Source organism: Sinohyriopsis cumingii, chromosome 15, assembly GCF_028554795.1.
Source record: "Sinohyriopsis cumingii isolate HCF-2022 chromosome 15, ASM2855479v2, whole genome shotgun sequence".
In the NCBI taxonomy this organism is placed as follows: domain Eukaryota; kingdom Metazoa; phylum Mollusca; class Bivalvia; order Unionida; family Unionidae; genus Sinohyriopsis; species Sinohyriopsis cumingii.
The window spans coordinates 51,868,851-51,893,139 of NC_142975.1; the positions used below are offsets into that span (position 1 = coordinate 51,868,851).

Sequence of the window (24,289 nt, forward strand, 5' to 3'; positions counted from 1 at the left end):
TCACAATAAATCCCAGTGAATGTCATTGTCCAAGAATGTTACCATTTATGAGCGCTCTGTATTTCCGGAGTGAAAAAATCACTTAATATAAATAATTTGAAGAAATAAATTCCAGCCTAAAGGAACACTGGACATAACAATAATATATATTGATTCTGCTAAATCTTAAGCACGAATGAATAATTTTTCCATTGACAAGATTATGTTGTCTTCCATTTGACCTCAGGTCACAAATTTCATTTTCTAAAAAAAATTACCTAATGGAAAATAACCATACATAATATAAAATATTAGCTATAATTAGCAGTATGTTGGTAAAATTTTAATATATAACCTAGATAATGTCAGGTACAGCAGATAAACTGTAGGGGAATAACCTTGACCCAGACCCAAATAAACATATTTACTTCTATTGATAATGATCCTGATAATAAACATTTCCACAGAGAATATGTTAGCTATGTATTAGATATGCACCTAGTTACATACTTTAAAAAACGGTACTTCAATCAGTTATGTTGTATGTTACGATTATCACTAATCGTTAACACTAAACTAAGTAAAACGCAGTCTGCTTTTGTACGGTCAAAACGGCGTGATTACCTGTAGAGATCGATGTGCTTCTACCGTGTGTTGACTAGGCCACATATCGGGAAAGACTCCACACTTATTTATACAATTAGTAATATACCTATTAGTGGTGATTTGGTGACATTTTTCAATGTCTTCGAGAAAATAATTTATGTTGTGTTTTGTGTAACATTTTAACTCTGGGTAAATTAGTTGTTATCGTTGTACAGTCATTTGCAAAGATGTGGAGTGCTTTAGAAAGCAAGTTGTAAGGGGGTAGTTAAATATGCCTGGTGGTCTACATAAAGGGATTTATTAGATCAAAGTTTTACATTTTTAACATTTTGCCTTCAACACATTATTTAAATCATCAAGATTCTTTAATTAATAAAGTATAGAAATTTGAATTTCCATTTGTGGTAGAATTGATAGTTCAGCATGTACAGAAAAAACATATGAATAGAGAATATGAATATTCCAGACTGTTCATGTTGGCACCATCATCATGATAGTACCATCATCATGTTGGTGACTCATATTGTATCATTATTATTATTACCAAAATACATGGAGACAGTGGCGTCACTCGGGTTGGTGTCACCCAGTGCGGTAGCTCATGGTGTCACCCCCATGGTCCTCCTTCCGTAACAGACCATACAGAATCCTTAGTAATGTCATTTTGGTGTCACCCCCTCTGATGGTGTCACCCGGTGCAGTCCGCACCCCCCGCATCCCCCTAGCGACGCCACTGCTGCTAGTCATGTATTTAACTATGATCGGTTATCCGCTATTGAAATCCGACTAGACCGAGCAGTGTGTGCTCTGTAAAATTTGCAATTTTTCATTTTGGTGTCACCCCTCTGAGATGGTGTCACCCGGTGCGGTCCGCACCCCCCGCACCCCCCTAGCGACGCCACTGCATGGAGAATTATGTTACTCTCTTCATCATAAAATGCTGCTTATAGGCTATACAGGCCTTCGTATATTTTTTTTTAGGAATTAATTGAAGGTTCTTCAGGACTGATTAGAATCCATTTTATCTGCAAACAGTATGTGCAGCAAAAATAGCTCATGTTCAATTTCTCCAATAGTTATACCAAACCCACTTTTTGGCACTAAATACATTATTCACACGTGTCAGTGGCATTTTTTTTATCTCGCTAACTTCAGACTCCATATTGATGTTCACTGCATTAATATCTGAGGATGAAAAGGTTTGTAATTTTTTTATTGCAAGTTATTCTTTCACACACTTACTGCTAATAATTGTAGGAAAGAAGTGGGACGTCAGTATTGCAATAATGCTTAGCCATTTAGTCGTACTCAGAGTGCCATCCCCCACCCACCTGTACTGAATTGTGCATTACCAATAACCCTTAGGAAATAAAATCGTACACGCCAGGTGTCTGTTTTCCGATATAAATATCATTTGTGGGATCCAAATTTGTGAAAGGCTTGTCCAAGAGGGCCCTGGTCCCCGCGCACACAATAAGGGGCCATCCATTTAGTACGTACGCAAATATATGGCAAAGCTTGACCCCTACCACTCCCTGTACACATGCGTACATTTGTACACCACCCACCTGGTTATATACGCTTGACGCATCCCCTTCCCCACCCCGAATTCTATAGAACTCCAGAAACGGCCAAGGATTAATAATATTAACATGTTTAATAAAACAGACAGTCCACCAACGATGGATGTCTGCATCCAAGAAATAAGCTTTGTAACTTTAAAATAATTTGACTGGTGTCCGCTAAAATTCAAACGCAGACTGAATCCAGTAGACAAATTATTATCGATGTTTCAGCCCCCCACCTCCGTATCCTATGCGTAGGCATATTATCAGTAAATCCCCTCCCATCCGCAAGCTTATGCATTTGGGTTAAACCCCTCCCCTTCCCCTCCTTGCGTACGTACTAAATGGACGGGCCCTAACCCCTCGGTCTCTCGAAAGAGGCATTATCTGCTTGAACTGACATGTGAATGGCATGATTTATTACTTTTCAAACAGTAATACTTCATACACTCTGTGTGTGTGTGTGTGTGTGTGTGTGTGATTTGGATTTTTAACGTAGCTTTAACATTTGTTTAGTTATATCGCTACGATGTCTGCAGTGTGACAATTTATAGTGATGTCTAGCACTGGGGCAGCATGCCGCAGACATGTAGCATTATGTCCCACTCAATTCTGGTATCGTACACCCAGTCTGGAGCTACTTTTACAACTTGAAATATTCGTTTATAGTCCACGTATAAAATATCCGGACCGATTATTGCTAAACATTTTAAATTATTAAAAATTACAACACGCGTTTGTGATTTTAAGAAATGTGGTCATATTTGGTGAAAATTGCCGCTTTTTTAAACCTATGCCTGCAAGTGTCAACTTCATCGTTCTCATTTAATGTAAAATAACCACGTCGCGTTCCACGTTTTTGCACGTTTTTCCTTCCTTGCGTAAAATGGTAATGACACTATGAAGATATGCAAGGCGAGATAACTCTACTGTGTCTTCTTCTGGAAAACCAATGACCAATTTTCTTAGTTAATTTGAATCATTCCGTCATTATTTCATTATACAGGTGACTGTGGAAACAAATCAAAGTTTAGATTCTGAAATATTGCGTTTTGTATGCATCTCTCTCAATGTCCAAAATCGTCAGAAGGAAAATAATTTGGATATGTATTTTAAAATATTTAAAAAAAAAAATACTTTTAATAATTATAATTATCCCACTAGTCATTAAAGCAAACAAGAAAGTAAAACAAAAAGAAAGAAAAAAACAACAAATAAAAATAAAAACAGTTTATACAATGATAACAAAAGTAGAGAGAGTGACGGAAATGTTTGCTTCTTTTTTCAATCTATTACTTTCCGCGAGAGCTCATTTGCAAAACATTGGACTCGTAATCCAAGGGTCACAAGTCCAATATCTGCCAAGATCAGGTCTGGTCGGCTGCCTATTTGTGTCACGTAGCTCCGATTTCCACAGTATCACAAAGGCAATAATATACTAATAGTGCCGTTAAAACTAACGACCCTTTTCTACCCCCCCCCCTCCGCCCCACATTAATTTTTGTAGCAAATTCTCAAGCTATCATCAATGGCGATATTGTCTCTCAAATCGTGGACATACTCATATTTTAAAAGTTTTTCACAGAGTTGTTCGCATGCATCTCACATGCAGAGTTTCAGGAAAATTTCAACTGTAGATAGTGGATTTCCCGAAAGCTAAATCGTCTCTATACCCTGCATCCACGAAAGGGTATATCTACGAGCATTACCGATCTCACAATACATAACAAAATTAACAGAATACCGTTCCTATCCACGCATGTCATATATTTGAGCTAGATTTCGATCTAGTTGTTTTAGAACAGCTTGAGTGGTGACATTCAACCCAGTATAATTACAGCTTTATACGGATCTGATAACACCGGCTTCTGTTATGCATATGTACATGTATATTACACTTGATCAGCATTTATTCTCGTGTAAACATATGCACAAGTTGGGTAGATTATTCATGCTCACGTAAGTACCCCAGCCAGTGTCGTACGAATGTTAGAAGTTTTATACATGCTGTTAATTTCCTGTTTCATAAATATTTAGTGCTCACTTTTGTTAAAATCACTTTTATAATGTAACAAGAGTCGATTCATGCTTACTACATACATGTTCCAGTTGACTTAAACATCGACTCGTCCATGTCAGATAAGACAGAATATAGACCCTTACATGGGGTCCCTATGAATATATATACAAGTCTTTATTATATGATTATGTTTCTAATTCACTCTTAACAGTTTTCATAGATACATATTTTGCCGATATATGTAAATTCATTGTCAGTTTTTGGGATTCGATGTATTTCAGGATTTTTCCCATACAATAGAGCATTCTAGGATTAAGGTCAAATTTAAGATCAGTTCCGTCACTAGCAATGTATGATATCATTCGTGAATAAGGAAGAACAATTATACGAGGTCGTATATATCGCTCTTACCATTTTACTCACTTAAGTCTAATTGCAAACAACAAATATCAATGATCTGATGTAACATAATGCGCCTGCAGATCAGGGTCTCTAATGATTGTTTTACTGATTACTCCTGAAACTGTACAGACCCAGATCAGCAGCCTCATTATGCGATGGCAGATCTGGGTCTATGCAGGTTGCAGTTGGGTTCATCTTATAAGCGAGTAAAAACGGTAAAAGCTTGAAGGTCCCATATAAATTACCATCAACTTTTGTAAAGTCGTATTGATTTAGGGTACGCCAAAAGGGTAAATGAAGTTAACACATTTCTGGAACACGTTAATTTACGTCCTGTTTTTGACGCAATATGTATTACCGTTCAGAGGACATCACGTGATTACGTTCCAAAAGACAAGACTTTTGTGATAAAGGTGATTGTATTATCTTTTTTGTAATCAGTTAACGTTGGGGTCAAGTGGTAGGAAGTAGGGTTGAATATGGAAAGACATCGCCGCCAAAAATATGAAATTAAAAGAAAAAAAAGTAATTTTCAAAAACACATCTAGAAAAACTGAAATAAAACAAGCATAATTGTAAAATCAAAATATTATTGCTCAGACAATAAGTTCGATTCTCGATAACACAAGCGAGGCACGAACGAAACAAACAAATGTCAATAGAAACAATAATATACGAATGAAACAAGCAATCGCCAAATGAAATAACGGTATTTGAAACAATAACATAAATACTCAGATAAAAGAAACGACGAAACAGACAATATTAAAAGAAACGACGAACAATCGAAACAGACAATATCAAAAGAAACAAACAATATACAAATGAAACAAGCAAACGCCAAAGGAATTAAACAGATTTTAAATGAAACAAACAAAAATCAAGCGGAAAAAGCCAACGTAAAATGAAACAAAAATACAACAAAAAATGTCAAGAAACACCATTTGCAGACACTGTTGGCAAATGAGCGAAGCACGATAGTCATCGGTCAACTTTGTGAAAATAACAGAGGGCGTCGCTGCATTGTAAGGGGAGATTACACTTATTGGGGCAAGAGCATCAAACATTTGAACACGGCACATCAGAAGAGACAGAAATGAGATTACTAACGATGTAAGTCTGTTAAACGAAACAGTCGACGGCCGCCGCAGCTCCTCTGATGACACAGTTACCATTGAAAGCATAAAGACCATCCCTCGAACTGACTAGGGAAACGTCACCATCATAAAACACAAATTCTTCGACGAGTTTCAAGTTTAATTTTTCTTAATTGATTCTGAAATGTTTATTTTCCATTTCTAATTATTATTTTGATGGCTGATTGATTTGATGGTCTTATAATATCAGGTCCATGGAGATGGTTGATTGATTTGATGGTCTTATTATGTCAGGTCCATGGAGATGGTTGATTGATTTGATGGTCTTATTATGTCAGGTCCATGGAGATGGTTAATTGATTTGATGGTCTTATAATATCAGGTCCATGGAGATGGTTGGAAGATTTGATGGTCTTATTATGTCAGGTCCATGGAGATGGTTGATTGATTTGATGGTCTTATTATGTCAGGTCCATGGAGATGGTTGATTGATTTGATGGTCTTATTATGTCAGGTCCATGGAGATGGTTATTTGATTTGATGGTCTTATAATATCAGGTCCATGGAGATGGTTGATTGATTTGATGGTCTTATAATATCAGGTCCATGGAGATGGTTAGTTGATTTGATAGTCTTATAATGTCAGGTCCATGGAGATGGTTGATTGATTTGATGGTCTTATTATGTCAGGTCCATGGAGATGGTTGGTAGATTTGATGGTCATATAATATCAGGTCCATGGAGATATTTAGTTGATTTGATAGTCTTATAATATCAGGTCCATGGAGGTGGTTGATTGATTTGATGGTCTTATTATATCAGGTCCATGGAGATATTTAGTTGATTTGATAGTCTTATAATATCAGGTCCATGGAGATATTTAGTTGATTTGATGGTCTTATAATATCAGCTCCATGGAGATGGTTGATTGATTTGATGGTCTTATTATATCAGGTCCATGGAGATGGTTGGAAGATTTGATGGTCTTATAATATCAGGTCCATGGAGATAGTTAGTTGATTAGATAGTAGTGAAGTGGGATACCCTGGCGACAAAGGGAATTAGCATTAAAAACACCCCTGGGACGATATAGCGACAATGGGAAATTTAACATTACGAAAACCCCTGGGACACTACAGCGACAAGGGGAAATTAACATGGGAAATATATTTTGGGACTGTTGAGCGACAAGGGGAAATTAACATGGGAATTTGGGACTGTTGAGCGTCCAATGGAACAGGGTCGGGACCCTATTTTAATAAGGTCCCGACCTGATGGGTCTATGGAAATGGAACAGGCGAAAATTGAAACAGGGAGGGGTCTCTATTTTTTTTTAAAAAATAAATAAAAAAAGGTAGGCAATGAAAGTCAAGATCTTTTCGAGATATTGAAGTGGCCCTGAAAAGGGCCTTTGGTTTTCCTCTTCTTCTATTTCCTCCACTTCTTCATCCATCCCCTTATCTTTCCTAATAATCCTTTCTTCTTCTTCTTTATTTCTGACTCTGGTAACCAGTCAGGATGGCCCAACTCTCTGAACTTGGTCTGTATCTTCATCCAATTCTGATTTAGCCTCTCAAACTCTGTCTGTTTCTTTTTGTTTTCCTGATCTTTTCTTTCTTTACTCCATGTCTCTTTAATCTTCTCTACTTCTTCCTCCATTACTTTTCTCATCAGATCTTCCCCTTTCTTCATCTTTTCCAACCCCCATTTTACATTCCTCCACTCTGTCCAGTACAATATCTTTTCTAGGAAGCACCGGACTTGGATGACATGATCCAGTGCTTCCTTCAAACTTCCCACTCTGACATAAGGTGGGTCAATGAAGCCTCTTGACTTATTGCCTTCTTCTTCTATCATCCCTGCTATGATATCTCTGGCTGCCTTTAGACCTTGAACTTGACTGGTTATCAAATCTTTCATATCTCCATGCCTCCATTCCTTTTCTATTCTTTCCACCACATATTCTACATCCATTATCCAAAAACAGATTAAATAAAACTGATACTTGAGTCATTTTGTCTCGGTTATTCCGTAGAATGGTGTGAATGACGAACACTGTGGGTTCTTATACGAAAAGCGCGGACGTGAAGGAAAACATCCCCCTAAGACCCAAAACTTATATTACCTAGATCATGACCAAACAACGTGAGGACGTGAAGGAAAACATCCCCTACTTTTCTCTTCTCATATTATCTACTATCCACATACGCGAAACAGCAACAAACAAACCCAAAATCTACCACACACACACACGCACACACACACACACACACACACACACACACACAAAGCATTAAAATCAAATCCCAATAATCTACTATCCACACTAACCTATGCTAGCTCTTATAAACACACAATCATATACATAAACACATAACACTCACACTAGGAAAAAAGAGTCAGTGTTTATATTCACACTACTCTACATATACACATTGGCAGATGGATTGCTATTTCTTTTCTAAAGGTTTGGGTAGCCCTGAAAAGGTTGTTTGTTTTGAACTCCATGGCACCTGGTTAATGGTTGCACCTCCCCGGCCTGGCACCACACACACATCTCCTGCTCCAATCTCCTTTCACTCTTTTTTGGGGAGTGCAGAGGCGGAATAAGTGGCTTCAGAATCCCAGTCTTCTGTCTCTGTGTCTGTGGTTCAGCCATTCTTCTCTCCTTTTCCTCCTCTTCTTTTTTTCTTCTCTCCTCCTCTTCTTTTTTTCTTCTCTCCTCCTCTTTCATCCTTCCCTCTTCGACGATGGCCTCTGCGGCCAGTTCATTTAGTATGAGCCTGGCATATTCCAGGTGCACATGAAGTTCCAACAGTTTCGCTAGCCTTCTGCTCATTCTCTAGTGTTGACCAATCAACAAGGGTAGCTAGACTGCCGAGCGATTTTCAATTTATAGTTAAAGCGCGGACGTGAAGGAAAACATCCCCTAAGGCAAAACTTATATTACCTAGATCATGACCAAACAACGCGCGGACCTAAAAGAAACACTCACTCACTTTTTTATACTACCCATCACTATTCTAAAAAAATTTCATTAAACCAATAATATACTATCCACATACTTAAATCAGTCAAATCAAACCCAAATCTACTATCCCCACACTTCAAACAACAAAAAAACATTATCATAATATACTATCCACACAAACGTACGTGAGCGCTTACAATCACACACACATTTTTTAACTAACAAAAAACCATTCATGTGCTTATACACGCACTTCTATTTTTTAACTTATTATAGGCAATCGATTGTTATTTCTTTTCTAGAGATTGGGGTAGCCCTGAAAAGGGCTGTTTTTTTTGTGTACGAAGTTGAAGCTAGGACGATCTTTTATATTCTAAGAATGCGACGTCCTCTGACGATAGGCTTTCTGACGATAGGTCTGCTTCTTCGGAAAGAGAAGAAGAACTCTTTGGTATCGATACGTCAATCGACAAAGCCTCTGTCAGGTTCAGGTTGATGCTGCTGTTGCTGCTCTCTCTCTGCTGTTTCTGAAGTCTGTACTTCTCCGTCCATTCTTCTTTCCCCCTGTTCATTTCTTCTCTGAAGAGCTCTTCTATCAGGTCTTCAGTGACTTTTAACATTCTCACTTTCTCTATTTCTTCTGGCTTCGGTATCAGACTGTGTCTGACCCTATGCAAATTCACGTAGGCTTCGTTTAGCTTAGCTAGTCTGGAGCACATCTTCGTAGGAGGATGAGTCGAAATGGATGGTTAGACTGGAGGCTACCCCCCGGATTTAAAGTCAAAGCGCGGACGTGAAGGAAACCATCCCCACACGGTTTTCGAGTCGGAACGTTTAATGAGTGTCATGAGAGGGATAGTAAGAAGTCAAAGAGCATGAATCAAGATTCCTATAGCAAAACAAACCACAAAGGCATTTTTTTCTTCAAAACACAACATTATTTTATTCAAAATCACTTAACACTAACAAACAACTCTAACATTTTTAACAATAATCAAACAATATAACATCAAACATATTTTCAAATGACAAACATTCTTTTTTAACTAACACTCTACTTTAAACAGGGCTGACAACGTTGTGAATGAAATTGTGATTTCCACTGTTGGAAGTCATTAGGCCATTGATGGACACTACGTTTCCTAGCTTGAGACAAAAGATAAGCATACTGGTCACAAAACCATTGATTTACTTTCATATCGTTTCTAGAAGAAGAACGAGGATCAAAATGAGTCACTAAATGTTCTAAGGAATAGCCCAGGCTGCGATGATGCAGAAAATACACACAATATTGTCCACACACCAAGGAATATGTGCCTTGTAATTTCACATTATTGAATCTTGTGGTCTGAGTATTTCTTCTCATAAAGTCAATGATATCGTCTTCCAAAGGGGGCAATCCATACGAATCGAAATATTCCACACATCCTTCTTGAGGAAAGCAGACAGCTACCCAGTGGGTTCCTGGGAGATGACTGTCGTCCGTGTTGATCACATAAGCTTGATGGTCTTGAGGTTTGCGATGAGGGAGTTCATCTTTAGCACAGACGACAGGATTCCAAGAAGCCGTGTACGAACTGTGGTTCAAAAGGTAATAAAGTTCCCAGGTATCCATTTATTTGTTTGGTTTTTTTTCTTCACAGGTAATGATAAGTGATCAATTCGATCCTGACTTTTTGCTTGAAAATGTCTGACAAGTAAAAGGCGTTTGGCTCCGACTTTTTATTCTGGTCCAAGAGAGATTCGATGCGACGGCACTCCAGAGACGTTAATGGAGGAGAAGAATGTTTATCCAAGCCTTTATACCACTCATTCAACACGAATTCTATCTCGATGTGACCCCAAGCTTTGTCCAGATATTCGTCCAATTTTTCTTCTTGACTCAGCATCAGACATTTATCGTGTTGAATTTGACTGGGATGATCGTTGTGACATCCATAGCACTCTTCCTTGATCAATTCTTTCATTATGTCTGCCAGGACTGTAGCAAAACAGGAGACTAAATGGGCTTCTTGTTCTGGCCATCTCGACTTCATCATGATGGCTTCTTCGTCTTGAGATTCTTCTTCTTCCACGGTCTCCTCACATTCCATGTCCAAAGTTTCTCCACTAGGTAAAGAGGGATAACAGTCTTCCATGGCTTCTAATAATCTAGAATGACTTCTCTCAAACTGTTGATTTCTATGGTATTATCAAATTCTGCATACAGGATGACGTTCACTGTGTGATCTGGAGGTGGATTTGCAAACTGAAGTTCCACACGAATCTGACCAGATTTTATAGGGTGGAAATGTCCCTCGTCGCTGCCTTGGTCTGGAGTGAAATCAAAACCCCACAAAGTGTAGCCTCCTGCATAATCGTCGTACGAAATACCGTGACTGGTGTTGGTTCCTAACTGTCCCGTGGCTTCGTACAGGGACAAGTACGATCTCACATAATTCTTCGCGACACCAAAGTTAGGCTCAAAGGGCCGGATACACAAGGTCTTACCGCCGCGACTGACTTCGATCTTGGACACATTGTAATGTTGAAACTGGAACGGATTTTGATCGTGGGTTCCGTTGAAAGCTGAATTCCTGACGATACCAACAATCAAACGTTTGGGTAACTGTCCTTGGAACAGATGATCTTCGATCATGGATCCCTGTCCAGCAGGAATAGTGAACGTTTTTACTTCCACGCGTCATATCGGATACTTGGCGGTCGTTCTGCTCAACGTGTGACTGACATCGTTTCCCACTTTGGGGTAACACTTCCACGCGTCGCACGTAGAGTCTGGCTTCTTGGATGACAGTTTTGTACTCGTTAGCATTAGCCATCAAATGGAAAGCAGGAGTGGTACGATTCAGTCTCAGGCGGACATCCACTCCGTTTAGCAAATACTTTTCTTGTAACCACATGTCCAAATGCAAACGATCCATCAGTTCTAAACTTCGCCCTTGCAGAATTTTCTTACGACGGTCATTAAACCCCACATTGTGAGGATCGTGATCTGCTGTCAGGACTGTGTCGTTAAACGTGTTCTCACCCGCTGTGTCAGGTTTCCATACCACGCAAGCATCCAGATGAGTATTCTTGGCTTCTTTTCCGTACGTCAAGAGATTTTCCAGGGAGGCTCGATAAGGGTAAGTATCCATGCTGCTGCTGACCAGTTTGTTATTCAAGTACAAGTCCACTTCGCTGAACAAGGAATGCATGAAATTGTTGACGGGAGCTACTCTAGCAACGTCTGCGGGATTGGAGTAGTCCGTTTTGATCACTTTGGCTTTCAAGTACAGGTAACTGCTATTCAGATCGATCTTCGGGCTGACCTTTGATATCAAACTCGATGGGAGCTGATTCCGTCAAAGAGCAGACGGGATGAAATTCGACTCACTGGGATTCTTGCATCGTCATCATGGTGGGTGGCATGGCAAACAGATCTAGTTCCGACTTGGAACAAGCACAAGACTCTCGGTGCATCATTTTTTTCTCTTTCTCAATAATCGAAAACGTCTAAGTCTCGAACGGTTCTTCTTTTCTTTGTCTTTCTAGCTTTAGACGTGTGAAGTCTGGTGAAAGGGTGTTTTCTTCGTCGTCTCTTTCTGCCTTGTCCTTCCTGTGGCTTCAAGGAAGTAGGAATGCCTGACTCGGTAGCGTGCAGGGCATTTATAGGTGTTTCTCGTCGACCCAAAAGGTCTTTGCCTGTTTGCAGCAAGACATTTTTGCCTGCCCTCATGAAAGCTTCTTTGGGGTTTTGTTTGTCGATGATGACATTTTGGAGAAATTATTTGCCTTGCGTCAGTGCCGCATCTTTCAAGGCGTGCAATCCTCGTGTCACCATCGGTTTCAACACCGGAGCCACCGAACGAAAGGCCGATTGTAACATATCTCCTAAACCGTGTCCTCTCTGTCGAGCAACCCCTCGGTACACTGGATACATGACTTACGAGTCGTGAGAGAACCGTTTTCTAAAATGGAGTTTCACCGTGACTTTTCCTTTGGTGAATGGAATATTTTGTCCGAGATCTTCTTTCATTAGCAATGTTGACCGTGTCCAAATAAGACTTGCTGACAGGCAAATAGTGAGGATGTACAAATTCGCGGTGAACGTGATAAGTGTTTCCACCTTCCTCGTCAGCATTCGTGGCAGAATCCACTTTGAAAGGAATGACAAGCAGTAACGGTACAGAGGTGTGTCCCACCACGTTGTACTCCACCACATCGGAGTACACAAAAATCAAATTCAGTCCTTGGTTCAGTTCTACCGGGGAACGAAATAACTTGGTAAAAGAATCGTTGTCGGAAATGACTGGTAATTCGTTTTTCTTGATCATGGTCATTCTCATGTCCATGTCCCCACCCAACATGTCAAACAATTCAGGACAAAATAAAAAAGACGTGATTTTATCCAAGTCAAATTTCATCAAGAAGCGACCATCTGCGTTGTGGTATTCCATGGTGACACTTTTTTTTGACACTTTCCAAAGCTTTAAGAAACACGACATTAAATCTGGAGGTAACGGTGCTGACTAAATGTTGACCACTTTTGAGTTTTGTCATCATAGGTTTTGTGATCATATTTGACATGGCTATTCAAGTACTTTTGCAAGGGTTCGTCATGAACTTCCACCGTAAAAAAATTTGATTGGGAAGGACATTGAGGACTTGGGTTGGGTGAATGATTTCCACTAAAGCCACTTCCCAATGGGCTTCGTGATCTAATTGGATGGCCTGAGGTAATTTGGCCGTGTAACAGCACAACGTGTTGTTGGGAAACACCTCCATGGAACTGTCACTGGGTAAGGTTAAGTAAAATTGGTTTTGGTGACTCATAATTCCGGAGTTCTGTGACTGTCCGAGGGGTTACTGGAAGTCAGAGGAGTGTCTCCGCCCAAAATGGGGTTGTTGTTGTTGGAGTGGTGACTGACACTGGCACTGGACACAAGGTTCCCGTTGTTCCCGTTCGAGGAGAATTTCAGGGAGGGATTGGGAAGTAGGTAACCGATGCAACTGCTTAATAAAATGGTCGACAATTGTTTGTCTCCTTGTTGCAAACTCAAATTGGCAATGGCTGCACCGATGACACAATACACCACGAAGATTTCGCAGAAAAAGACGATTTGCATTTTAGGCACACGTTCTCCACACCACACCCACAAGGTTGTTTTTGTAAATCTTGCAGAGAAGAACTGGGTGAAGGAGTGGTCGCAGCAGTAGCTGCGTCTGTTTGAAAGGGCATGATGGTCACTTCTTTTTATAGTCGATGACTTGCGAAGCGTCGATCCAAGAATCAAAACTGGGTGGATATCCTTTCCAACGTACTTTGACTTCTTTGACACGTCGTTTGCCTACTTAAAGGGTTCTGCGTTCGAGAATGCTTTCGATATCGTACACGTCGTCTTCTTTTTTGGTGACACGTTGTAACTCGGGCAAATAAAACGTTCCTTTGAGCACTTCTCCGTTCATGTCTTCCAATTTATAGACGGCAGGATGACGGCCATGCACTCGTTCAGTGACACGAAACAATTGGGTCGTCCAGTTAGGTAAGTAACCTTTGTCGAAAGTGCGTTTGGTTTTGCCAATGCGTACCCAATCTCCTACGGCAAACACTCCACTTTTCTTGGGGACAGCCCTCGTCGGGGACGTACCAAACAGGCGCTCAAACACCAGCACTTCGTTCTCGGGTGTCACCTCTTGCGGGGCACGTCCGATGCTTCGATGGTAAGATTGGTTGTACGCTTGCACCAGGTGCGGTAAGATGTCGATGTACTTCAGAATGTGGTGATGCGTAAAATATTTCCACATGCGTTCTTTCAAAGTACGTTGAAAACGTTCCACAATGCTGGCTTTGGTTTCAGGATTCTCGGTGGTAAAAAAATGAATGTCACGTTTCTTTAATTCTTTTTGGAACGCTTGGTTCAGAAATTCGGTACCTTTGTCAGTTTGCCATCGAAGAGGGTGACGACCGCTTTGTTTCAACACTCGTTGCAGGGCTCGCACTAACTCACTGCTCGATTTGGAAGTCAAGGGTACGACCCAGGCAAACTTGGAAAAGACGTCGATGACACAAAACAAATATTTGTAGCCACGATTGTAGCTGGCTAAATGAGAGACATCGGCTAAATCGGCTTGGCACTGATGATCGATGCCTTCCACTCGGGTGCGACTTCTGGAAAACTTACGTCGAATGGGTTTGTGTAAAGTGTAAGTAGCTTGTTCTTGTAAGCATCGTTACACTTGAGGTAAACGGAGACTTTTCAGTCGAGTTTTGGCAGTACGATACAATTTTTGAACTCCTGCGTAACCTGCAGGATGGGAGGGATCGTAGTAAATGCTGGCTAACACTTTTTCCATTTTTTTTGTTTGTTTGTTAATAAGACACCCACTCTTGGAGGATGCTACTCTTTTTCTCTTGGGGTATTTTCTTGGATTGCAATGCTTTGCGTGTGCGACCGGCAATAGGTGTCGAGGAGGAGGATGTCTGAACAGGGGATATCGGTTCTTGTTTGACTTCTGTCTTCACCTTCTTTTTCTCTTCTGATGAAGAAGGGGTGGTCATCATCTTTTTAATCCATCCAATTCTGGAGGTAGGTGGTCTTGTTAACTTGCGTACTTCTTCTGGTGGAGTTTGAAACCCTTCTTCTTCTTCTTCTCCTTTTTCTGTCTTGGTCACTGGTAGTGGTGGCGGTAGAGGTGATGGTGCTGAACTTTTCATCAAGGTCTTAAAATCTTTCAGAGTGGGAAGAGCTGTTTCGTCTGAGGCTTTCTGGTGAAAGAGTTGCAGTCGTTGCAAGAGTTGACCGTACTTTTGCGATTTTTCTGTTTCGGACAAATCTTGGCGATCCATCAAGGTTTGCAATTCGGGTTGTATCTGGGACATCTCGCTCAAATTGGGATTGGGAGGTAAATTACGGGGTGCGTTGTTCTTGCCAACGATGGTATTCCATCCATCGTTTGTAATCCACTAAAGCTAGTTTTCGTCCTTCCATGGGATGTCAGGAGTCGATTCTGAGATCTTGGGACTTCAGAGGGCCTTTTTTATCTTGCTCCCACCAGTCCTCCCAACATGGTTCCCAAGACTCCTTTCAGCAATGGGCCTAACAAGAGGGGTAAAATTCCTCCACGTTGGACCAACATCTTCTTTTTTTGACGAATGGGGATTTTCGTTTGAACCATTTGGCGAAGAACGTGACGATGTTTGCCTAAGCATTGTTTCTGGTGTTTGGACAAAGGGATCGTACCTTTCAAGACGTTCAAACAACGTTCGCACACGGTATCGATAACCTCTTTGGACGCCGTTTGAATGAGTTTTTTTCGTAGGGGTGGAGAAGCTTTGGACAGGACAGATAACATGTCCCCATGTTTGACTAAACGAGGAGGCATTCCTTTCCTTTTCTTTCCTTGGGTTTTAGAAGAGGGATGTTTTCTGGAGGGTGACATCTTTGAGTCTTCAGGAGCACCAAAAACACTGATACCCCTACTTGGTCACAGGCCTTTTTTATACTGGAACGCGTCGCCACTGATTGTCTTTACGGCGTATTAACTTTAGGACAGGCATGACACGTCGTGCAGGGGTACGCAACGGACTAGATCGAGCCAGTGCTTGGACAAATCCAGTAAACTTTGTAACATGCCCGATCTTTCTTGAACTTTGATTTTTGGGAGAAGGTACTTTGTGAGCAGCGACCACTGCCGCTAAATTGGAGGGTCCTGCCACTGGAGAAGTTCTTGGGGTCATCAACGGAGAAGTTCTTGGTGTAATCAACGTCTCCAAGTACTTTTTAGTTCTTGGTGTCGTCAGCGGAGAAGTGAATGAACCTGAGGCTACCGGAGACGCGGTCACTGCCGTTGCAGGTCGTAGTTTGCGAGTGTAAGGTTGCGTCCTGGCCGAAGTGCCTCTCTTGCGACTAGTTTTCTGTGGGCTTTTCTTTTTCTGGGGACTTTTTCTCTGTTTCTTTTTCTAGGGGCTTTTCTTTTTCCGGGGTGGTGACTGATAAGAGGAGGGTCCCGCCACTGGAGAAGTTCTTGGAGACCCGTGTCTCCTTGGGGACTTGGTCTTGACACCGTGGCTCTTTTTCTTCTTCTTGGAGCTTCGTTTGACTTTTTTCTTGGGGAGAAGTTTGGGAGCATTAGGATCCCATCTTAAGAGGGAGCGAATGATGACCCCTCCTAGAGTACCGCTCCCTCCAGGTTTCAAAATGATTTGTTTTTTGGTTTGAGTGTCGATGCGGGGATCGGCCAGTTGGGTCAAAGCGACTTTGTTTCGATCAAAAAAGCGTTTGGTTTGATGAGGAATCTGAATGATCCCTTGCAGTAATTGACGTGTTGTCACCGTGAACCGTCGTAAGACTTCTTTGAGACTAGCTTCTAAGACACGAGCCCGTATTTGTGGATTTTTTTCTCGACTGATGCCATACAAGGCACGAATCAATTTGACGGGAAGATGAGACTGAAGGGACGTCATGTTCAAACTGTGTGAGACAGACGAAAAGTGTCTGAGGTTTTTATAGATTTTTTTGTTAAGTGAAATTAAGTCGAGGACGGAGACGTGTACAGGACAGGCCCTCCGTTATGGCACCAGTGGTGAAACAAGTGGGTACGAAATCGCAAATCATCGGGGGTAGTAGGTTTCAAATCGACGAGTAAATAGGCGTGTGGAGTTTGAGTGGCATCGTCGTACGCCTGAGTCAGCCAAGGCGTTCCTAACTGTTTGGCTAAGACTTGCACTTGCGATTTATCTCGAAGGCTTTTAAACAAGACCACGTAATGCGCATTGAGACTGATGGTGCGATGGGCTTTACTTTGTTGAAACAAATTTTGGGTGATGTAAATGACACTGGCATTACGATGAAGCCCTTTGCGCGTAAACCACAGTTTAATTTCTTCTTCGTCTTCTCCTAACATGTCGTCGAAAATGACCAAATGGGTTGACGGGACTCAGAGACGATGCCGTCATCTTCTTTAGGAATGCCTTCCACAAACACGATGGAATCGCCTTGACTTTCTCGCAAGAGGCTGTACGCCGATTGCCACTCTTTGTAACACCACACGATGCGTTGAGGTGGACGATCGATCAAATGATGTTTATGTTCGATCAAACGTTTGACGAATTCGGTTTTGCCTGAACCGCTAGGACATGTTGGTATAGAACATTGGTTGTAAGAGGATAGCCACCCACAAGAAGGATGACTTCGCCACAACAAGAATCAAGTGAGGAATCCAGTGAGAACTCCAAGTTCAAACCCTACCATTTTCCAGTCTTCTTACCTGACTATTGTGATTGTGCCCATCGATTGGACACGTTTCAAAAATGGCCTACGGATAGGAAAGGATTACCTTCTTCGCATGTTTTAGCTAGAACAGGATTTGTCTACTTGGGACCTGAGACTGGATTGGGATACGAAATACAGTGTTTCAGTTGTGGCCTGAAGTTACGAATGGATCTATGTATCTATAAAGATTCAACTATTCTGGAACATACTGGATGGTCTCCGCACTGCCCTTACCTTTCTATGGCCTTTCCACCCATTACGCTACGGTACAAGTATGACGGCACCTTAGAGACGGTACCTTCCAAAACAAGACATAAAAAAGGAAGGACGTACAAGCTTGAGACTTCATTGCGACTAGTATAAAAAGGGGGCTATGGTCAAGATCGATAGTTCATTGTGACTACCAAGACCAAGCGAACAAGATGAATACTTTCAGAGAAACACAAAACAAGTTCAGACAGGCACAATTCAAGTTTGGGACCTCTGAAGTGGAATGCGATTGTGAGCCTTGCGATGGGAACGATGCTGTACTCTGTGACCGTAGCGATGCAGTAAAGCATCATGGGAACTTTGTTATCACTGCCCCTATCATGGAAAGTGATGTTGTGCGTGTCAAACCTGAGGTATGCGAAAGCGATGCCGCTCGTCCTTTTTGGACACTTTACTGGGTTTCGTTTTAAAGGTGGATGTCCACCTTCACGTCTACCTCCCTACGGATGTCATCCAGCCCTGAGCAAACTCCTGTCCGTGTCACCCAGCCCTCATCGAAACGAACCTGTGAAAGACGAATATTCGTTCCCTGTGCGTTTGTCGGAATACTGCAACTTGGAGAATCGTTTTCAATCGTTCAAAGGAAAATGGCCTAAGTATCTGGGAGGACCGACCCCCGAAGAATTAGCCAGAGCTGGATTTTACTACTTGGGCGAAGGGGATAAAGTCAAGTCTTCAGTTGCGGTGTGTCACTTCACACTGTGAACCGCAAGATTCGGCCTACCTAGAACATGCTCGATGGTCTCCCAGTTGTCATTATTTACCCTTAGTAGGACAATATATTTAAATGGTTACTTTACAAGAGAACATTCGTGCTTTGCCTGTGGAGTTGAGAGAACGCATTTACCGAGAGCTGGTCAAAATACAAGTCAAACGTAAAGAACAATTGCATCCGTTACGTCACCGGTGTTTGAACCACTGGTACCTGAATGGTATAAAAGAACTGATTCGTCAGAAATTTTTCCAGTGGTCAGATCTTGTTCAACACTTTGAGTTAGTGAATGATCGAAATGTTCATCATTTTGGTTACTTCGACATTCACCTAGTATAACGCATTGAGGAAGACGAGTTAAAGGATTACAAAGGTCTATTACGTGGAATCTGCTTAGCGGAAGAGGAAACTTCTAAACGAAGTTTGAACTGTAGGTTACAGTTTGGAGCATTTAAATTTCCCACTGGAGAACGAAGATCTCTGGCTAGAAAGCACGTGTATTGCTTCCGAAACAAGGAGACTATAAAAACAGGAATCCATGCCACGACTTTTATCACATGTGATTGAACAGATTCCGTGGAAGGAATTCAATGACCATGTTCAAACCGTGGATCATTACCATCAATTATTACAAGAACTGTATCCAATCAATTTGGGACGACGCATAGTGTGTGTCTTAGTGACTTGTTTTCTGGGATTTCGTTTACCAGCCGATTCTTGTGGACTCTTTACGAACAGTAATTACCACCCAAATGTCCTTAAATGGTCACGAAAGACTCCTTTTGCTCAAAACCTTGCGGTTTCATCTGGATACTTCTCGACCTCTACGGGAAAAAAAGATTCGTCAACTTTTAGCTACCGAAGACGTGTATGACGATGTGTGTGTAGCTTGTGACTTGCACCCCCACTGGACAGATGTCCGTGCCTGGAAAAAGGGGGTTTTGAGGCTTGGACCCAAGAAGTGGCCCAGTATGCACGAGAGTGGTTCAAGGAAAAAAGTCACTTTTCAAACAGTGTTAGTGACAGTGCCAGAAGAAGAAGAAACCGTCACCCAGGACAGGACTGTCGTGGACATGCCTGAAAGGTCCTTTCGGGAGGACACTTGTGTGACCTTACCCCCTATAGAACTGGTCAGAACATTACCCAAAACATGTTGTACAGACACTTGTTTTTATTCCACGTTAATGGTTTTCATGTGCCTTTTATCGTTGTACTTAAGCCTTTGGCTTTTATGTATTTTTGTCTTTCGTATTCATCTTTAAAACATTCAATAAACGTGTTCTGAAAAAAGTATATAAACTCTTGTCTTGTTTGTTTTCGTGTCACAAGTGACATTCCTGACACTATGGCTACCTCTGCTGTCTCTGCTCCCTCTTCCTCCACTCTCAAAGTCATCGACGAACACTTAGATCGTGCCAATGTAAAGTGGTTGGGAAGCCGCACTCGCTTCTTGTACACGATTTGATAGACTTTTTCTAAGGGTCGACTGACGATGTGGTGGGTGGGTAAACGTACAATTTTGTTGGGCTGATAAGTGGTCACTTTAAAGTGTTCATCTTCTCTAGACTGTAAGGCTTCTTTCAATACGTCAAAGTTCACCACTCGACTGGTACGATAATTAAGAGTCAATCCTTTCACTTTACACCTCGTGTGCACTTCTCCTTGTTTGTCCCGCTATTCGTAGCCGTAATTTTTTTGAACGCCACTGACGAAACTTAGAATCTTGTCATCAGGGTGCTCGTCTGTCCAGGCTCCTAAACGGTCTCCTTCGATGTCAGGGTGCTGTTGACTCGGGTGATGGATCTAAATGCAACTGTCCGTGTCAAAGTACAGGACACGTTCCCCTAACAGTTCTAAAGCTTCGTACAATTTTAAGCGAGCATGAGCTGTCACGTAAGCCGCAATGATGACATGTCCAAAGGGGTAATTTTGTACAAACTCCAGATCTTCTTCGTAATTGACCAAGATCAAATCCTCGCGAACGACGTCCACGTGTTTCATGAATTTGGTTCTGTCGTGAATCATCTGGAAATAGCGGGAAGGTTCGGTCAAATATTCCGTCTTGGGTAAACACGGTTGTTGTGCCATTTTACCCCACAAGCAATTTAACATCACTTTGGCAAATGATCGCCTGCCTTCGTTTTTCTCGATGTGATCTAAAGAGATGCCTTCTTGTGCCCGGTATTTCTCTTTGAATTGTATTTGGTCTTCGGGAGTGTGACACCAAGAAGGATAGCCGCTGGCTTCTTGCTTCAGTTTCAAAAAGGCATCCACGTAGTCTGCGAAAATGCCTTTCTGAGTGGGGTCACCCTTGTGGTATTGTTGTGTCTTGGGAAAGTGACAAATTTCGTACACTTCTAACAGTTGGTATCCCATGTCCAGAGCTTTGAACAATTCTACGCTCACCCAGGTTCTCGTCAAGGCGCGTTCTTGCTGGGTGTGATGACAAGGTTGTTCTTGCTTGCACGTTTCGGCACAAATACGACACAAAGGAAACATCAGTTGTCTTGGCAATGGTAAGGTAGCACGGGATGGTACAAGTCGGTGGGAGGCAAAACTTTGCACTTGATCAAGCCTTCATATTGTCGAGTGTTGTTGGGGTCGATGTGTTCCGTTAACAATTGTGGGTGCCCTGCAGGAAAGCGACAATATTTGCATACGTAAGGATACAGCGAACACACATCCAAGTATTTGATTTCTTCTCCTTTCTCTTCGTCGGCTTGGTACAGCAAACAGGTGGCATTGGTCCTTCCTCCGTACAAACTATCCCTCGGATTCAGGGGGTCCATCAGCTTGTAACTTTCCACGAGGCGTTTAAACTCAGGATTGGTTTTCAAACGGTGATCGTACTCGTGTTCCCACATTTCCACCACTTGTATCTTTCCTGTTCTAACTTTAGGCGTCGCTGACAAGTGGCCTGGTACAAGTCTTCCATGGTTCTTTGTAAAAACTGATTTTTAGTGCCACGGTCAGGGTAACAGACGGGACATCCGTGAAATAAGCAACCGTTAAATTCGTACACGATCTTGGGGTTTTCTAAGTCCCAACCATCGACCGAATACGTTCCGATGGTCTTTTCGCCCCCTCCGTTGCGGGCATGCTGAATCCACTTGTCTTCCTTGTCGCACAAGTAATGTAACCAGCGTAGGGCTTTGACCGAGTATTGACGTTTGACATAGTTGGTCGTTTGAGGACTGATGACAGCCACGGTGTTTTCAGGCATGAATCGTTGCCGGTACACTAAGGAACACGCTTTGGCAATGGTGCAAGCTTCCTTCAAAGGATGGACCCCTCCGTGTTCCATGAACAGTTCTCGAAATTTTCCACAGCAACGCCGTAAAATGTCCACGTCGGAACGACAATACTTTAGCATTTCTTCCTGAAAGTCGAAAGGGTCGGAGGCATGGACCTGGTACCAAGCGTAGAAAGCTTCTCGTTGTTCGGTACGCATGTGTCGGGGTCGTAATAGTGAGCCTCAGATAAATGGGGTAGAACGGCATGTTGATTGGCTTCGGTATTGAAAGAGTGTGGAAAGTACCCTTTAGCCATTTCTGTCATTCCAAACGTTTTAGGCATTCGACTCAAAGGCATGGCCAAATAACTCATCGAGTCTTTAAACTGCACTTGTCCCACTTGCATGAAAATGATTTTGGCTCCGTTCAAAGTGACTTTAGGACGTTCGGTGCCATGTTCCGTATAGTATCTCAAAAGAAACTGTCCATCGTATCCCGAGAAATTGTGAGCCATCACCGTGCATGACGATGACAATCTCCGTAACGTTCGATGTCCTCTTGGCTCCACGTCTTGTCAATGGGGTCTAAGACCCATCGGGCGAAATCGGCTAGCGTGTTCGGTCCCCGAAAGAGTTTTTCACGCGCTCCAGGAATCTTGCTGCAGTGAGGGCAATGACTGAAGATAGGTTCTTGAATGCACTTCTCGCACTCTGGATGAGTCACGCAGAAATTAGGAATGTGAATGCCGGTCTCTTGCATGCATTCTAAATCGAAAAAGATGAAATTGCCTTTCTTATTGTGTCCATCCTCTTTCTCATGTTGGGGTTGGTATTTTTGCACGTAGCATTCGTGTTCCAAGTCCACGATGTGGTGACAAATGTGACATTTTTTCTTTCCTCGACATACGTGTGCCTTGGCATTATTGGTAAGTATGCCTTGTCCACACGTAGGGCACAATCTCAGCAGTTCACAAGCAAATTTCTTCCGTGAACATTGCGTCTTCAAATGTTGTTGGTAACAGGCTGGACTGACAAACGTACGCAGACAGGTAGAACAATGCACTCGTTCTTGTCCTTCGCTCAGACAGGGTGGAGAGGCCAAACATGCTGAGCATTTCGATCCACAATGTTTGTGTTGCTCTCGATTATTATAACCATAGTCACATTTCTCACAGTAATAACTGTATCCCAGGAATGCGGTAATACTGGTAATGGTATCGAAATGGTCATCGTGATGATAGAGGTGAATGTATTTTCCATCTTTAAAGTCTTGGCCTCGAAACAACAGAGACCCACGCACTTCTTGAGGGTGCACTTTCAAGGTGTAGCGTGGAGCTAAGACATCTTGCAATGTTTGCATTTCAGGAATGCCACAGGGTGTGTCTGTGGACAGGCCGGCTTGTTGTAACAGGAGTTCTGCTTCATTTCGTTATTTGGCTCGGTCCGATTTTTGAATAGTTTTCTAGGCTCTTTTCCATTCTACCGTGTCGTTCTTCTTGGTATAGGTTCGTCCCACCACAATAGCCCTGGCTAAACACATCTGGTCTTGAGAATTGTGAATTTGGACGAGGCTACGATTAATGCTGCGAAAGTCGTTCACCAATAACATCTTTTTGCGTCCAGTCCCTTGAGGAGGAGAGACGTGGGTCATAAACAGTGTGGCTTTTCCGTCGGTGATGTCAAACTGGTCATTGAATTGTTGTACGTGTTGAATTTTGTCCATGACTTTGGAAGGGGTCAATTCTGCAGGGCTACTAAACTCGATCCAAACAGGGGATTTCAAGCCGTCGTGTTGTATGGAAAGTCTCAAGCGATCATCTTCTTTGGCTTGACATTGTCGCTTGAGTGAGGTGAGTAAAGAATCCCACATCTCGGTGATGAACCCTTCTGCTTTCTCTAACGGTACGTCGGACTTTAAATTTTCAAACTTCACCCTGTACGTGTAAACCGTGGTTCTAAATTTTCTAGAGGAGCGCTTTTCTGTCTCTCGAATGTGATAGTAATTTTCAGGGTTGACTAAGGGTGGTGAACTTTGTTTAGAGGAAGACTCTCTAGGCTTGAATTCTGGTTCACTCATGTCCTCTTCAAAATCACTGGCATGAATTTGTGCCAAAGCTTCAGCCCTGGTACGAGGCGATAGATCACGTTTCTCCACGTGCGGTAATGAAGGAGAAGGTGGCG

At 42.1% G+C, this 24,289-nt stretch overlaps 1 protein-coding gene across 3 annotated transcripts in view; it reads left to right on the forward strand.

Moving 5' to 3' along the window:
* LOC149781794 (core alpha-(1,3)-fucosyltransferase-like) overlaps positions 1-24,289 on the forward strand; it is a 96,618-nt gene that overhangs the window by 53,597 nt on the left and 18,732 nt on the right. Inside the window, exon 1 of one of the 3 annotated variants that reach the window (XM_089935949.1) lies at positions 3,970-4,109. The exons of 1 other annotated variant lie outside the window; for it this stretch is intronic. The gene's annotated coding sequence lies outside the window, so the exon portion shown is untranslated. Of the gene's footprint in view, positions 1-3,969; positions 4,110-24,289 lie in introns of those variants that run through there. One more of the 3 variants, XM_089935951.1, reaches the window with a different exon arrangement.